The 17,136-nt window shown below is 44.3% G+C and overlaps 1 long non-coding RNA gene across 1 annotated transcript in view; it reads right to left on the reverse strand.

The window, feature by feature from the left end:
• LOC132566664 (uncharacterized) overlaps positions 1-16,861 on the reverse strand; it is a 697,045-nt gene extending 680,184 nt beyond the window's left edge. Inside the window, exon 1 of the long non-coding RNA XR_009555070.1 lies at positions 16,426-16,861. This is a non-coding gene — a long non-coding RNA (uncharacterized LOC132566664). The remainder of the gene's footprint in view (positions 1-16,425) is intronic.
• Between the last annotated feature and the right edge of the window lie 275 nt (positions 16,862-17,136).

A 17,136-nucleotide genomic window follows, 5' to 3' on the forward strand; every position in this document is an offset into this window, starting at 1 on the left:
CATTTTGCGGCATCTCCCGGCGGGAGGGTGGCACCCGCATGGGACACATATCAAATGAAAGAGGGGGTGCAGGGCTATCAGAAACAGCTGGCGGAGGGAGTCGGGAGACCACCCCACTGGGGGATCCACACCCCGAAAGTGATGAAGGTGGCGCAGATAGAGCCAACAGAGCAAACAGGACAAAATAAATAGGCTGCATTATGCAGCACAGTTGAGAAAGTGCCTTATCCCATATACTGATGAAGTAAATACAGGATCTGAGAACAAAATTGCACAAACACAAAGCTCCCTTACACTGAATCAGTGCTTGGGTCCACGAAAGTCAGTATTGTCTAGTCCAGTCACAAACACAAAGCTCCCTTACACTGAATCAGTGCTTGGGTCCACCAAAGTCAGTATTGTCTAGTCCAGTCACACACACAAAGCTCCCTTACACTGAATCAGTGCTTGGGTCCACGAAAGTCAGTATTGTCTAGTCCAGTCACAAACACAAAGCTCCCTTACACTGAATCAGTGCTTGGGTCCACCAAAGTCAGTATTGTCTACTCCAGGGGTGGCCAGAGGGAGGGAGGGAGGGAGGGAGGAAGGAGGGACGGAGGGAAGGAAGGAAGGGAGGAAGAAAGGAAGGAAGGAGGGAGGGAGGAAGGAGGGAGGGAAGGGAGGAAGGAGGGAGGGAGGGAAGGAAGGAAGGAGGGAGGGAAGGAAGGAGGGAAGGGAGGAAGGGAGGGAAGGAGGGAAGGAAGGAAGGAAGGAAGGAAGGAGGGAGGGAGGGAAGAAAGGAAGGAAGGAAGGAGGGAGGGAAGGAAGGAGGGAAGGAAGGAGGGAGGGAGGGAAGGAAGGGAGGGAGGGAGGGAAGGAAGGGAGGAGGGAGGGAGGGAAGGAAGAAAGGAAGGAAGGGAGGGAGGAGGGAGGAAGGGAAGAAAGGAAGGAGGGAGGGGAAGGAGGGAGGGAGGGAAGGAAGGCCGGCTGCCCCCTCCCGCCAGCAGCCCCCCCTCCCTGCTTACTTACCTTGTTCCAGGGTGGGTGGGGGCCTCTCCTCCGGCCTGCTGATGCTGCTGGCGGGGCTGGCAGCGGCTGCGGAGGCCAGGGAGGCGGCGGAGAGGCCGGCGCTGGTCTCTGGAGGGCCTCCAGGGACCAGCGCCGGCCTCTCCACGGCCTCTGCTGGTCTCTGGAGGCCCTCCAGGGACCAGCGCCGGCCTCTCCGCGGCCTCCGCTGGTCGGCGCTGGTCGCCGGAGGCCCTCCAGAGTCTCTGGAGGGCCTCCCGGGACCAGCGCCGGCGCCTCCGCAGCCTCTCCGCGGCCTCCGCTGGTCGCTGGAGGCCCTCCAGAGTCTCTGGAGGGCCTCCAGCGACCAGCGGAGGCCGCGGAGAGGCCTCTGCTGGTCGGCGCTGGTCGCCGGAGGCCCTCCAGAGTCTCTGGAGGGCCTCCCGGGACCAGTGCCGGCGCCTCCGCGGCCTCTCTGTGACCTCCGCTGGTCGCTGGAGGCCCTCCAGAGTCTCTGGAGGGCCTCTAGCGACCAGCGGAGGCCGCGAAGAGGCCTCCGCTGGTCGGCGCTGGTCGCCGGAGGCCCTCCAGACTCTCTGGAGAGCCTCCCGGGACCAGCGCCGGTGCCTCCGCGGCCTCTCCACGGCCTCCGCTGGTCACTGGAGGCCCTCCAGAGTCTCTGGAGGGCCTCCAGCGACCAGCGGAGGCCGCGGAGAGGCCTCCGCTGGTCGGCGCTGGTCGCCGGAGGCCCTCCAGAGTCTCTGGAGGGCCTCCCGGGACCAGCGCCTCCGCGGCCTCTCTGCGGCCTCCGCTGGTCGCTGGAGGCCCTCCAGAGTGTCTGGAGGGCCTCTAGCGACCAGCGGAGGCCGCGAAGAGGCCTCCGCTGGTGGCGCTGGTCGCCGGAGGCCCTCCAGAGTCTCTGGAGGGCCTCCCGGGAACAGCGCCGGCGCCTCCACGGCCTCTCCGCGGCCTCCGCTGGTCGCTGGAGGCCCTCCAGAGTCTCTGGAGGGCCTCCCGGGACCAGCGCCGGCACCTCCGCGGCCTCTCCACGGCCTCCGCTGATCGCTGGAGGCCCTCCAGAGTCTCTGGAGGGCCTCTAGTGAACCGCGGAGGCCGCTGGAGGCCCTCCAGAGGCTCTGGAGGGCCTCCCGGAACCAGCGCCGGCGCCTCCGCGGCCTCTCCGCGGCCTCCGCTGGTCGGCGCTGGTCGCCGGAGGCCCTCCAGAGTCTCTGGAGGGCCTCCCGGGACCAGCGCCGGCACCTCCGCGGCCTCTCCACGGCCTCCGCTGATCGCTGGAGGCCCTCCAGAGTCTCTGGAGGGCCTCTAGTGAACCGCGGAGGCCGCTGGAGGCCCTCCAGAGTCTCTGGAGGGCCTCCCGGGACCAGCGCCGGCGCCTCCGCAGCCTCTCCGCGGCCTCCGCTGGTCGCCGGAGGCCCTCCAGAGTCTCTGGAGGGCCTCCCAGGACCAGTGCCGGCGCCTCCGCGGCCTCTCCGCGGCCTCCGCTGGTCGCTGGAGGCCCTCCAGTGTCTCTGGAGGGCCTCCAGTGACCAGCGGAGGCCGCGGAGAGCCCTTCGCTGGTCGGCGCTGGTCGCCGGAGGCCCTCCAGAGTCTCTGGAGGGCCTCCCGGGACCAGCGCCGGTGCCTCCGCGGCCTCTCCGCGGCCTCCGCTGGTCGCTGGAGGCCCTCCAGCGTCTCTGGAGTGCCTCCAGCGACCAGTGGAGGCCGCGAAGAGGCCTACGCCACCACCGCTTTCCTCACCGGCACCCGCGGCCCACCGCCTCCGGGGCTGGCTAAACCGGGACCTCTAATGGTCCCGGTATAGCCAGCCCGGGAGGCGGGAATAGGGGGCCAGAACCGGGACATTCCCGGGTGCCCGGGACGGTCTGGCCACCCTACTTTCTTGTAATGTTGTGGATGAACCCTCTTTGTAAAGTTGCACTTCTTTATAATACATACAACAGTTTTATATGACTCCTAACGTTACTAAACATTGTAGCTTGTATACAAAGTGTTTGTTCTTTGTATTGCCCCTGGAGAAAATGGCTGCTCTGAAGGATGGACTGTATGACTTTGTACCATGCTGAGGCTCCTCCCCTCACCAAACTCTGCCCTTTTCTGAATCCACCCCCAAAGTCTCCAGGTATTTTCCTACACAGGCTCACTATCAGGCTCACAAATATTCCATAAATACTGTGAAGAGCAGTTGTTGCATTGGTTCTAATGGAATTTGTTATTGCCAAGGAAGGGTACAGTCTTTAAATTATGACCCACACTGTTGTGTCCTAGGCTCAAATGGGAGAACTGTTACTTTTGGAGGGAACTGTTACTTTTGGAGGGAAGCTGAACAAGCCAAAGCTTGTACTCCACACCAGGGTTCCAGAGAAGGCCTAAGCGTGCCCAATCAGGGAAAGGATTGAAACATAAGTAGCCAATCAGCATCTAGGCTCATACTGTACCCTGATAGGCCCTTAGGCCCCTGTAAATAGCCAATCCATGTACATAGTTAAGGACCAATCAGAAGGGGGCAAGGATTGTGTAAAGGAGCGGGAGATTTGAATAGAGCTCAGTCTGTGTTGGTGTTCCTGAAGTAAAGCTTGCTGAAATCACTCTCCGACTCTGGTCTCTTACTGCGCCAACCCCAGTACTTTACACACACCTACTCATATGAGGTACCTGGCAATTTTAGACTGGCTTTAGCATTATTAGAATGCCTCTTCCTCTTAGAATACAACAGAAGTTCAGTAGCATTTTAAAAGTAGGGTTGCCAAGCCAGTGTTGCAAAATACCTGGATATTTTGGGGTAGAGCCAGAGAGGGCAAGGTTTGGGGAGGGGACGGACCTCAGCATGGTACAATTCCATTAAGTTCACCCTGCAAAGCAGCCATTTTCTCCAGTGTGTAAGCAGCAGCAACAACAAAAGCCACAGAATAATATAAACACCAAAAAGAGATAGAGTAACTCGTTCTTTCTGGAACTTCCTGATGGTTTCAATAGTCTTTGTCTGCTCAATCTCTCCAGGGATGCGATAAGAAATTGGCTCCAGTGTGTAAGCAGCAGCAACAACAAAATCCACAGAATAATATAAAACCAAAGAGAAATAAAGTAACTCGTCCTTTCCAGAACTTCCTGATGGTTTCAATAGTCTTCGTCTGCTCAATCTCTCATAAAATTGCAATAAGTGTCTCGGAGCCACAGAATAACATACTCTAACATGGATCAATGCATGGTCTTCCAAGTTTCTGCACGCGGCTTATATTGTTCTATGGATTCTTCTGCTCTACGTGCTTCATTCCAGAATATTGGCCAGCAGTAGCACAGATGTTGTTCAGCATAAGCAAGCTATTATTTCCTGGAGAAGCAATGCTAGCACATGGATTTAAAGAGACAGTGTTTATATAGGATCCTGGGAATGTGACTATTGTGACTGAAAGAAAGGGAGTGTGGACAACGTGTATTTATGAGAAAAGTTTATCTTGATTTTTTTCTGTATTTATATAGTGTAGGTTATATAATAATTATGTATAGTTTGAACATAAGACATCACTCTTTGGTGTATATATATTTTCTCCAGGGCAGCTGATCTCTGTCAGCTGGAGATCAGTTGTAAAAGCGAGAGATCTCCAGGCCCCACCTGGAGGCTGGCAACCCTATTTAAAAGACTAACAAAAGACTAACAAAATTTATTCCAGCATGAGCTTTCCTTAACAAGCCACTGGGCTTCTGACTGATTTTGCTACAATACAATGCTTACCCTTCTGAATTTTTCCCCTCAGAACTGTCAAATATGTCTTGATATTTAAGCCTTGTGGTTTAGCCTCTTTTTCTGGTGCCAAAAGCTTAGAGCAGGGGTGTTGAACTCATTTGTTATGAGAGCAGATCTGACCTCAATGAGACCTTGTTGGGCTGGGCCATGAGTGTCATAAAATGTAATGCCAGGTATCAGAGATATAAACTTTATAAAGGACTCAGACAAACACAATTAAAGATTTTGTATCTCTCCTGTGTGATCAAAGGGACTGGGCAAAGGAAGCTCTGGCTCCCCCCACACACACACACACACACAGCCAATAGAAGAGAAAGAGACTTGGCTCAGTAGCTCTGCTGTGAGATTGAGAGAACCTACCCAAACAAGCTCTTCCTCTCCCCATTCCTCAGTCAATGGAGAAAATAGAGGCTAAAACCTCTATTTAGCCTCCTGTGTGATTGTGTGTAGCTCCTGTGTGATTGAGCAAGCCTGGCAAAGCAAGCTGTGACATGGAATGAAGCAAGAGAGAGGGATAAGAAAACAGACTAGCTTGTGGGTCTGATAAGAACCCTCCGGGGGCCTAATCTGGCCCTTGGGCCACACGTTTGATACCCCTGGTTTAGAGTTTACCATCAGGTGAATAGATTCTGAACTTAAAGTGCCACAAAAGCCTTATGGTCTCTCCTGCCTCATTGTAGTACACAAATCAGGGCACAGAGAGCAAGTCTCACAAATAACAGTAAGCTTAAAATGGGAAGTGAATTTTATGAACATTTTCTGTCATATGAAATGTGTTTCCACTTCAGTAATATTGGGGAAATTGGGTATTTTGTTGTTGTTGACTATTTTCATGGGGGCTATGCCAAGAAAAGGCACATTATTCAGGCAAATTGTGCCACATAGCCCTCCATCCAACTGTCATTATGAGTCCATGAAATTTTGGTACCTTTTGAAGAAGCTGACTTTTTTCATCCTAGTAACCAGTGAGGATGTCACTGATAAGTATGGATAAATAAGGATCAAACACTATTATTATTCTGCATTAGATTTGTTTGTCCTTTATGATGTCATCACATAGTAAACCTAACTGGATGCATGACAATATGACTTCTACCAGAGATGTTTCTTCATTTCTAGTTCAGATTACAATTTGAACATCATTGAACATCACCAGAAGTGACATCAACATCACCAATATTGGGGAGTGATGCTCTAGTTTTTGGGCAAACTCTATGGTTTTGAAGGTGTGTGGCAGAAGATCCTGGAAATGACCCAGAAGTCCCCTGACAGCTGCCAGGTAGGACCTGGCAACCCTAAATTACCTAGTAAACTGCCATGCCAACTACTGTCAATGTACAGATACTAGAATACTGTAACTGTAAGCAAATCTTCAACAAATGGAAATTTTGCCTAAAATAAGTCTGAATGTCAATCTCATTTTTGAGAAATTCCCATGTCTCTGACGGTTAGTAGGATGAAGCTGAAGACTTTTTTCAAAATTCTCCCAAAATGAACCAAAGTGGCAGCCAGTGTTGCCAACACTAATAACTCATTGTGAATTCAGTACTTTGGAATGGGTTTGTGTGGATCCCCTGTGACTTTTTTTACTTCCTTAAAAAAGCTGCTTTGCAGTGAAAGTATTCACAGCAGAATATGTAGCCCAATTGCAATGGAAATATACCAGGTTAAAGTCGCTTATACTATGAACCCAAACTTGCCACATCAAACATGCTTGTAGGACAACTGATATGTTTAATCATATAATAAGTGTTGAAAGCAAGCTGTGGTCCGGCAGAAAGTTGTCTTCTGAGTACAATGAAGCCAGCAGATATATATGATCTCCACCTTTCAGGATCAATGAAAACATACTAGGTGATGTCATCAAAAAGCATTTAAGATTACCATGGAACATCTTGTAGGAACCTCTCTATCTCCTGGGAACTAGAAACTAGATTCTCTGTAGAAAGCTGGTGCAAAAGAGAGGGAGAGAGACAGAGACAGACACTAAACACAAGACAAAACGTCCCCCTCCCCCAGAGTTACAGACATCCCCCACAATAATTCTTTTACGCTTGTTTAGGAGAATAGAAGTTTGGGACAAATAAAGCAAAAGAGTCATATTTCCCAAGTGAGCAAAGCATTTTTTTTCCTTCATGGATGCATGTCTTTCCCACTTTCTACTCCTTATTCAGCATTCTGTAAACTAATTCTGCTTAGATAGTTGGCCAAGGAAAAACACTTTAAAAGATTTATTCCTAACAAAAACCTCTACTCAGTTTTCTGCTGACTTCCCTGTCATCTTGCAAACACTCTCACTGAGGCAGTAAATTTGTATTTTGAATAGCTGATATATGTGTTATGAAAAAAATGTATTACTTGCAGTAAATTATAGATATACATTCCTACAAACTTTCTTTCTTTCATTGGACATGGCTGTTGCTTAATAATCAGCAAGAAAGTCATGTAATACCCAGAATAACTTCCTGGGCTGCTCCTATATCAAGGATTTCCCATGTTTCAGACTGGTGAGGTTTTTCCCCATGTTTCCACATGATGTCATCCTCTATTTGTGCAGCGACTATTAACATTCCATTCTTTCCATATACAAAAATCTGTTTTATTTTACACCTGTCAACAACAACAACAACAAGTATTTCCAGGGCAGGGTCCTGCCCACATAAGCAGGGGGGGGGGGGGTTGTGTGCCTGAAGGGGAAACAGTACAACTCCAGGACTTTGGTGAAGAGGTAGTCAATTACTTTTTTCATTTGTTGACAAATGCAGGGGGCTAGTTCCTGGCAACAATTAGCATAAAGGAAGAGAATCTTTTGCTTTGCAGTCAGAGGGGAGGAGATCATCAGAGGTACAGATGGGCAAGAACCTGCTGACAAACTAAAGCTCATCATAAATTTTGGTTGTTTCATAATTCATGAAGCAACATTTACAAACAGAAGAACCACCATGAACTTTCAAGAATTTTGATGCAGTTCTTAAGTGGTTTGTGAAGAGCAGAAAGCAGGAGTTTAAGCCCCTGCTTTCTACTTTTCATGAAAAACTGCTAAGAGGAAAAGCCATAGGGAGTAGAAAGCAGGGTTTAAACAGCTCACTAACTGGCTCAGTTCATGAACCAACCTCCCAGGTCATATTGGTTTGTGATTCAGTTATGGACCGAAACACAAAAATTCAGCTCATGCCCATCCCTAGTCATCCCTCTTTAAATATAAGGAGATTTTTTTCGTTGTTAAAAGTATTGGGTTATCCCTATCCAGCATTACTTTTGTTTGTTTGTTTAAGTAGGAGAGAATCACTCACCACTCAGCCTGTCTTTTAGGAGGTGTGGGGGGGGGGGGAGCTCATCAGAAATGTGTGCAAATATGTCCATGGAGAAAAGAGTCTAAGCCTTGGGAAAGCTGAGTGGTGCTGCTGGACTAATTGAGCTAAAGCATACTTCATATTTAACTATGTAAGCCTACTATTGGTTTTTCCCTTTTATTTTCTATGTTTAATGTGTGTTATTGTATTGGTTATTTTTATTAATGTATGTAACTTTTATACTTATCTATGATATGTTCATTTTCAAAATTTTCATTAATAAAATCATTTGAAATTTAAAAAAAAAAAAGACTAACTGCCTGGAAATACAAAAAAGTGTACCCTGAGCTATCTGATAATGCATATCAGTAGTTCAAGGCAAAAAAAGGACTTTTGGGGGGCGGGGTGAATCTGGAAGTCAAAGTGACCCGTAGTGACTGACCCCCACTGGGGCACAGAGGATATTCAGAGAGGTGGCTGAATAAAGCCTGTCTCTGCCTCCAGCTCTGGTATTCCAAGGAGGTCTCCTATCCAAGTACTTGCCAGAGTCAATCCTGTTTAGCCTCAGAGATCTGACAAGATTAAGCTTGCCTGGACTAACCAGGTCAGGGCTAAAGTCTTTATTTTTTGGTGCACCCAAAAATCTTATACATTTCTGCCACACATCTTCCAGTTCATATTAATGATCTGCCTAGATCAATACATATCTCCTTTGGAGGCCTAAGACAGTATAGGTTCTGTTTTTATTTTTGCTAACCTGGTGACTGCTGCTGGTTCTTGGCTAAAATGCAAAAACCTATGAAACATTAATAATTGTTTCCTCCAGATGTTTAGACTTTTTTTTGGGGGGGGGGGGTCTCTGTGACTGCTTACCAGCCAAAATGCTCTGCTTGCTACATGCGAATGATAAACAGCTATAAAGCCAAAATAGTCACTTATCAGTAGCAAGAGAGATCACTTAAACAACTGAGTAGGGATAAATGGTTTAATTAACAGTCATATTAATAAATACATATTGTTATGCTAATATATATTATTAAGATACTATATCACTTGGAAATCATATGATTCAGAATATAGTATACCTGGCTTAAAAGGAAACCTCATCTGTCTACTATGGTATAAATGGAAAAAAGCTATACAGGCTTCAGTCACCCAATTGTGAAATTACAGGCCTCATATATTGTGGGCCAGTTTCAGCACCATCAGGAAAATGAGCAGAGAGAACAATCAGGTTCCCACAGCCTAACTTTCTATTAGATTCTAAAGTCCTTCGTAATGGAGAAATTCATGCCAGTGAACCAATCAATATCTTATAAGACAGTAAGAGGCACTGTGTTAGCTCCTGACTACATTTTCTAGTGGCAGAAAGGAACTTTCCACGTCTCCTCCACCCCACTGTAGCCCATAAAGTACCTCACCTTGGGGACAGGGGACTCTGAGGAATGACAAAAGGGGGTCTGCAATGGGAAGGGGGAATTAGTGGAAATTGCCACTTTAGCGTGAATCCAATCAATACTTCCTCTAAGCCGAGGGGCCTTGAAACAAAAATTCTACTGTGTAAGCTACCGCCATTAAAGTTGTGAGCTATTGAAGAGCTCTGGAGCCATTTTTCCTTAGCTAAGACAGAAATGTGTGAGCTGGAGGCTAAAAAACTGTGAGCTAGCTCACACCAACTCTGCTTGGGGCAGCAGAATCCCTAGCACCGGGACTGAATGTTAACATTCTTATTGTATTGTTTAAATATTTTCTAGGCACTTGTATTTTAAATGCTGCTTTAATATCTTGATGTTTTAATGCTGAAATTAGTGTTATTAGTTCTTTGTGGAATGCAATATGTCAGGAAGAAGGCAAGAAATGCATTAATAAAATGTAGATAGTCATCTGGGAAAACAGAAATGTGTTAAAAGTTTTTATATTTACCACCTTGTGGACTCTATTTGGGTTGAAAGATGGCAGAGAAATTCTTTAAATAAATAAATAAAATTTATTCAGTTGCAACAACACTCCTGATTTGCCTTTTTTTTTTGTACTGTGTTCTGTAACATATACAGAATGCAAGCTACAAAACTTACATCAACATTTAGACATTGGCCACAATCCACCCAACGGTTCTCCAGTGTGAGCCCCACTGCAATGCTTGGGAGCTACACAAGCATTACTGAGCATCTGCGTATTCTCATTCACTGCAGTTAATGATAGGAGAGCTCCACTGACCAAATACAAATCAGCCTGACTCGCAAATAAATTTGGACTTTATTTTAATTAGATCCAATTCCTTCCTGATTGCTAGCACCAATACATACAGGCAGCCCTTCTGAGAGCTTCCATTGCCAAACTTTGTCTAGCAAAAGTCAACAGAGAGGAGAGTTTACATCAGTCTGTGAACTGGGATTAAAGTGTCAATGCATTGTGAAAATATGCAGGACTATTCATTGACACTAGGAAACACTGGGACCATTCCCCACAAATCCTGGCACCACAATGTGTGCAACTTAGCCTTGAATTTTATGCTGCTGTGAATCTTTACGATCACTCCCCCCATCCCTAAGGTCAGTCTGGGAAAGGCAGTGTAGTAAGGAGGGTTTGCAGTGCACAACTGAGACCCTTTCAAATTAGCCATATCTTCAGAGGGTTCTGGGCCCAACTAACAAAGGAGTTTGAATTTCTTAAATTTTCCTTTTAAAAGTTTTTCCCCCTCCTTTCCACCCAAGATATTGTACCATCACTAACTGCAACCAGGCTTTTACCGGAATACTTCCCAGTGGAATGCTCCCATTGTATGCTTGATGCTCAAAGTCTTGGTAGATACTTGTATAGTTTATGTGACCAGGTGAACTATACATCAGCCTAATTATGAATGTCGCCATCATACTACAAATAATTACTAGCAGGTACTCTCAAATATCACTTCCCAAAATAACTGAATAATCACAATGGTAATTTTTCCCTTGAGGAGGAATCTTATTATGTAAGCTTATTTGGTCCTACTGAAATCAATAAAATTTATTTCCAAGTAACTGGGTTTAAGATTATAGTGGTAATCATACTGGTATCATCTTTTCCATGTTATAATTCAGAGATCATTAGCAGTTTTGTGGCAAGTTTGTCTTTAACAGACTTTCTACAGATGAATAGGGAATCTTTTACTTTATTGTGTTGACTGTTTTTAAGCAATGAGTAAATTCCGCTATGCCATTCTGCAACTGTCCAAATGAGAATAGAAGATCAAATATAGATCAACAACCTGGACAAAGTAGACACAACTATTTACTGCGATCAGCTTTCTCATGGCAACAAGAGAAATATAATATTAGTTGAATAAGCAGCAGGGGGAGAATTTGTATCATCTAAAATGATGCATGGATCATCTCTCAGTCATTAACAGCATCTCTCCTCTCTATTTCCCATCAAGATATTTCTGCATTTAACATGGTTCAGTCAAATGGTCAAACATACAAAAATAGTCCAAATATAATTTTACCTATGGCAAATCTGGTTATCATATACATGAAATTATATACCCACTTTATTAAACATGTACAGAGATCAGTCATATTTTTAAATAATTTGATCTAGAATCCATTCTGAGCCATCTTATATTTTGTTAATCATCTGTCATTATGTATATCAGTGTTGTAGAACAAAACTGAAAGCCTTGCCAATTGGCTCCTGCACTCTTCCCCATGATGGCCGCCAGAGACACACTAACCTCCGGCCACTAGGACTACCAGGCAGTTAACATTAAGAACATAAGAACATAAAAGAAGCCATGTTGGATCAGGTCAATGGCCCATCCAGTCCAACACTCTGTATTACACAATGGCCAAAAACCCAGGTGCAATGAGGAGGTCCATACATGCCAGAGCAGGCCATGAGGGGGGGGGGGAACCATTATATTTGGAAGGGATCAAGTAGTATATGACCGTTCCCCCCCCTCCCAAAAAAACCCCCAGAGATAAGAATGGATGTTTTCATATGGGATAACTAAATTGCCTTTGAGCCCCTCTTTGCTATTTATATGGAAGCCTGACTGTTGTTTGTGAAATACAATGCAGGAGGACATTCATTTATAATGCAAATGAATAGTATGGCCAGTATACGCTTTTCATTTATGTTACAAACCTGATTGATGCCAGAGTCTCTGAAGCCCATGGGTGAAAATCTTCAATACTGCAGTCCAAATAATCCAAATTTAGGACCTATGAACATAGGTAACCATGCTAAAAGTATTGCTTGTGCTGGTTTTCTGATGCTGCAGCTTGTGCTGAGCAAATCAATGTTTTCTACATCCCACATCATGTGGAAGATAGGCTTGTGGTTTGCCACTGTAAATGCATAGTCATTAAGAAAAAAAAGGGAAATTAAAACCTGTAAAACAGGCTAATTGGTTGAATTCCCTTTTGCGGCCAGCAAGGTGGAATTGGAAAAGCCCTAACCATACAATGATGCATTCCATGCATTTGTAAAGGAACCCAAAAACACTTCAAAGCTATCTGTTCTGATGGAAGACAAAGCATACATTCAAACTTTAACTCAGTTTCATGGATAAAATGCTAGATACTGGTATGATCATGAGTTCTTCATATGACTCTTCTGACGATTTTCTACAGGTGTAAAAAATAATAATGTAAACTAAAACTACTAACCAATATCGACTTCAGCTAATACACAGGATGGATAATTATATTATCACTCCCACAATTCTCTTGGACATTAATCAAATTAATTCACTTCATTTTCTTTCATGGAGAAAAAGATGCTTCCTACCCTTGTTTCAACATGCTGGTGAATATATTAATGATAAGTGGTTCTTAACTCAGAATTTCTACACTTTTCATCTTATAGCAAGAAGAAATATATATTGACTCCTTAAAGGCAACCCACTATGTAGTCCTTTGAAGAGTCACTTCAGTCTAAACCCTTTCATTTCAATTGGTTTCTGCAGGGCTTTTTTGGAGCAGGAATGCACAGGAATGCAGCTCTGGCCAGCTTGGTGTCAGGGGTGTGGCCTAATATGCAAATAAGTTACTGCTACATTTTTTTCTACAAAAAATCCCAATGCAAGACAATGGTGGCATCAGGGGTGTGGCCTAATATGCAAATGAGTTCATGCTGAGCTTTTTCTACCCCTTGGGTTTCTATAATGCCCCCCTTTGGCTGTGAGTTCCTAGACTGGAGTACTCACTCAGGCACCCATTCTCAGGTCCATTCAGCAGAGACAAGCTTGCTCAAAACATTCATTTATTTGCAAGGAGACAACTCTAACAACAGACAACTTCAGGGAGCACAGAAAACTGAAAACAAGAGCTCCACCCAACAGGACCAAACTAAATCACACAGATATTAGGGGAGGAGCAGACTGTACCATTACATATATATAATAAATATACCAGTTTCTAGTGGAGTAATTTTGCATAGAGTAACATTGCTAGAAAGAGGATTTCAGAGACCTCTTAAGAAAAGATGCAAAACCTACCTAATCCAAAGTGAAACACAACAGTAGACTAGGCTATTTGTCACATCAGCTTCATGCGCCAACTAGATGAGGAATAGAATCTGAATCTTTTCAAAGTGTAATGACTTCAGAGAACCCAAAGAATGGCAAGAAAATGAAAGCCTATAATATTTTATGACACCTTTTGTTTACTTAGCGCTGTTCCTTGGTGCACCAGGACACAACAATCTGGTGACAAAGATAAGGTTCTATTGGGAGTTCCTTTAGACACTTCTGCTGACCTTCTTGATGGTTTTAGAGCACAACTAGTGGTAAAAAAGGAGCCAAGGGAGAAAGTGTCAGGGAGAAAGCCCTTATTTTGTGAGTTACTAAGTAATCCCTTTCCACCCATTACTCCATCTGATCCATAGGTATCTCAGGCTCTATGGGGGGAGGGTGTTTCAGTAGAGGCACCAAATTTTCAGCATAGCATCTGGTGTCTCTCCTCAACCCCCCCCCAAAAAAGTTTCAAAAATATTAGACCATGGGGCCCCAAAAGAAGATGCCCCCATCCTCCATTATTTAAAAGGAGCATTTAAAAGGATCGTCATCTCTTTAAATGTGATAGCCAAAACTCCCTTTGGAGTTCAATCATGCTTGTCACAACCTTACTTCTGGCTCCATCCCCAAAGTCTCCTGGGTTCACCAAGTCCCCAGGTGTTTCCTGAGTTGAACCTGGCAACCCTAGTAGCTACCAATGGGAACATCCTAGTATATATGGTTAAAGGTTGTATAGGCGAAAAACCAGGCTTAAGCTTCAAACCATCAAAGGGTTAAGAGGCTGAGATGTTCCTTTGCCTCTCAAGAATGAAATGTGGATTTGGTGTCAGACAACTGTCATTTATATTGCCTGCCTCCTCACAGGCTGAATTGAATTTGATGTCTCAATGCAATCATGTACAATTTAAAAATAAGGTGATATTTCAGAACAAGGCTTAATATCTGAAAATTTGCCAGCCCAGTAGTCCCTCAGGGATATCTCCTTTCTTGCATCATTTCCCATTTGTCTCTACTGTTATTTAAACCTTTTTTTACAGCTTTGAAAAAGATGAGATAAACAGTTCAGCTAAGAGTAATGTGCACAAGCATGTATCTACTATTACCACCAGAGAAACTAGGTGTTCATTCGGATAAAGACATCTAACCAAAGGACTCTGCGACCAATGTATCATTTTTAAAAATCGAATGACCTGTTGCCAAAATGTGTGTGTGTGTGAACTGAAGTATTGTACTGCTTGGGCTATGCACTAACCCTAGGACTAAAGATCTGAAAGCTTAAAATAAAAATTAAGGGCAAAGTCAATTTAGCTCAGATTATTTGAACACAGTGTTATTTTCTAGAGAATGATTTAACTCATATTGGAGATGAAGTGCCAGAGGGTTATTTGCTCCAAAGACCTTCTTAATATGGCTGTATTGTATTACTGCAGTGCCAGAACCTCTGTAGTAATAAAGAGAAATTTTGCTCCAAAGCACAACTTGGGTGCCACCATTCTGTGTCCTCATTTAATAAAACCTTTATTTAACAAGATCAGTAAAAATGATTGCCCTCAGCAGATGCAATGTTATAACCTCCTTTCCCTAAGTGCTGCAACATTTCTAAGCATTCATAAAAATCAGGTAAGCAAAGTGAGCATTTAAAAATTACAAATTCTTTGGAGCAGCAAAATATTTAGTGATTGGAAAAGAGAATGCCCCCTTTCTTTTCTGTTGCTTTAAAATTACTGGTAGAATATGTTTCACTGCCAGTAAAGATCAGTACTCTTTTAAGTATACACAGTTGCTGCACTTTGATGTGTCTTCAGAAAAGCCATTGAGTACAATGAATGTATTAAGGAAAAGCTTTAATATCTGGGTGTATACCATACCACATCACCAGCCTAATCCCCACTGTACCCATGCCTAATTATTTTCATACAAGGTTATGTCTAATTGGCCACTAGCCTAATTGATTAACCATCTGCATTTTGGAGAGACATCGAAACGCAGTGTGAAGGACAGAAAAATATTTGCATAGGTATAAACGATAAAACCAAACAGAGATGCCTATTGGAATGTGCACAGATAGGTAGGCATGATATGGAGGGAGGAACCATGTACAACCAGGAAGTCAATAATCCCATGCATTTATTCGATTCATACTCAGAAGAGTGACCAGAATTTTAAGTAAGTTGCTTCAAACCAGATTTGCAGGAGTTAAACAATTCCATCCAAGCCTGAATGAGAATGGAGCCTACCAGATACACACTGAATTCACATTACCAATTCGCATAATAAAATGTACCTTTCCTTGCATCTCAGCCCTTGTGGCAAAGGCAGAGGATAAATGCCATGCCGTCAGACTCCCAATTCCTTCCCTGGAATCTCTGCCTTTGCGTACAACTTAAGCCAGTCACATATAGCTAAGCTGACAGCAGCCAGTTTTGATAGCACTCGGAGTGAAAGGGTAAAACTTCAACTCAAATTGAGGACTGCCTTGTTATTTCCACTGCATCTTTCCATCCCCACCTTAATAAAACCTGAAAAAGTTAATAGGAATTCTTCATGCTGTTATAAACGGCACCACAAAACCATGAGATGCTGTGTGCATGGTGTACACTGCAAAGCTTTACTGTCCAAGGATTTATGATTTTTTTCATCCCATCCCTAGCAATGGTTGAACCCAAAAAATTTCCAAAATTCTGAACAGAACCACTCTCAAAGGTTTTAGCCAAGAACAAGCCTAATAAAAAAAGAGGGTACAAGCATCAATAACCTGAAGGGGATGACCTCAAATATTAGCATGGAATGTTATTAAAGCAACCATAGTTTAAAAAAAGAAAAAAGAAAACCTTTTCCCCTCACCTTTACTTATTTCACATTCAATGCAATAAGATATATTTTCCTACCTTCAGGCAGGGTTGCTTCCTCGTCAGATCCCCACTCATCCTCTTGTTGCAGGGGGAGAAAATGCTTTGTTTCTAAAATAATATGGACAGTTCTTTATATATTTTTTTCTGGAGGGGTGAACCCCTCAGTCAGTCTATGAGCAACAGAATCAGTAGATCCTCAGACAGAAGCACTTGGAAATGGGAATCCGATTGAGAAAATCCTAAGCAGTTTCAGTTCAGTGAGAGCATCTCCTTCTCAGCAGTAGAAGCAACAGCAGCAGCAGCTAAGGCAGTGCTTTCTGGTACTCTGCAGGCCACATCGTTCATACCTTATACATCACTACCACATTCCTTCTAATAGGAGAGCATGCTACAGCATTTCATTGCCTGCTGCCCCTGAGCTTCTGTTGTGCCATTGCATTTCTGCATCTGAATGCTCTTAATCATTCCTGCGGTCTCCATCTCATCAGCAGGCTATTTGTGTCTCAGCAGGACCAGCAAAACAAGCATGTTACCACCTGGAGGTTAGGCTCACCCTATTCTTTTAGGTCTAAGAAACCTTTGTGCCTGGAAAAAGAGTGAAAAAGATCATTGAAATCTGTATGTACAAATTCTTAGACATGCAGTTTTTCTACAGTGCCCATTAGTAGGAGTGCCAGTAGAAAGATATCTGTAGGTCAGCATGCAAGCTCAGGCATGTTCCTAGAGTACTGTAAACAAGATTTGTGT

Source organism: Heteronotia binoei, chromosome 2, assembly GCF_032191835.1.
Source record: "Heteronotia binoei isolate CCM8104 ecotype False Entrance Well chromosome 2, APGP_CSIRO_Hbin_v1, whole genome shotgun sequence".
In the NCBI taxonomy this organism is placed as follows: domain Eukaryota; kingdom Metazoa; phylum Chordata; class Lepidosauria; order Squamata; family Gekkonidae; genus Heteronotia; species Heteronotia binoei.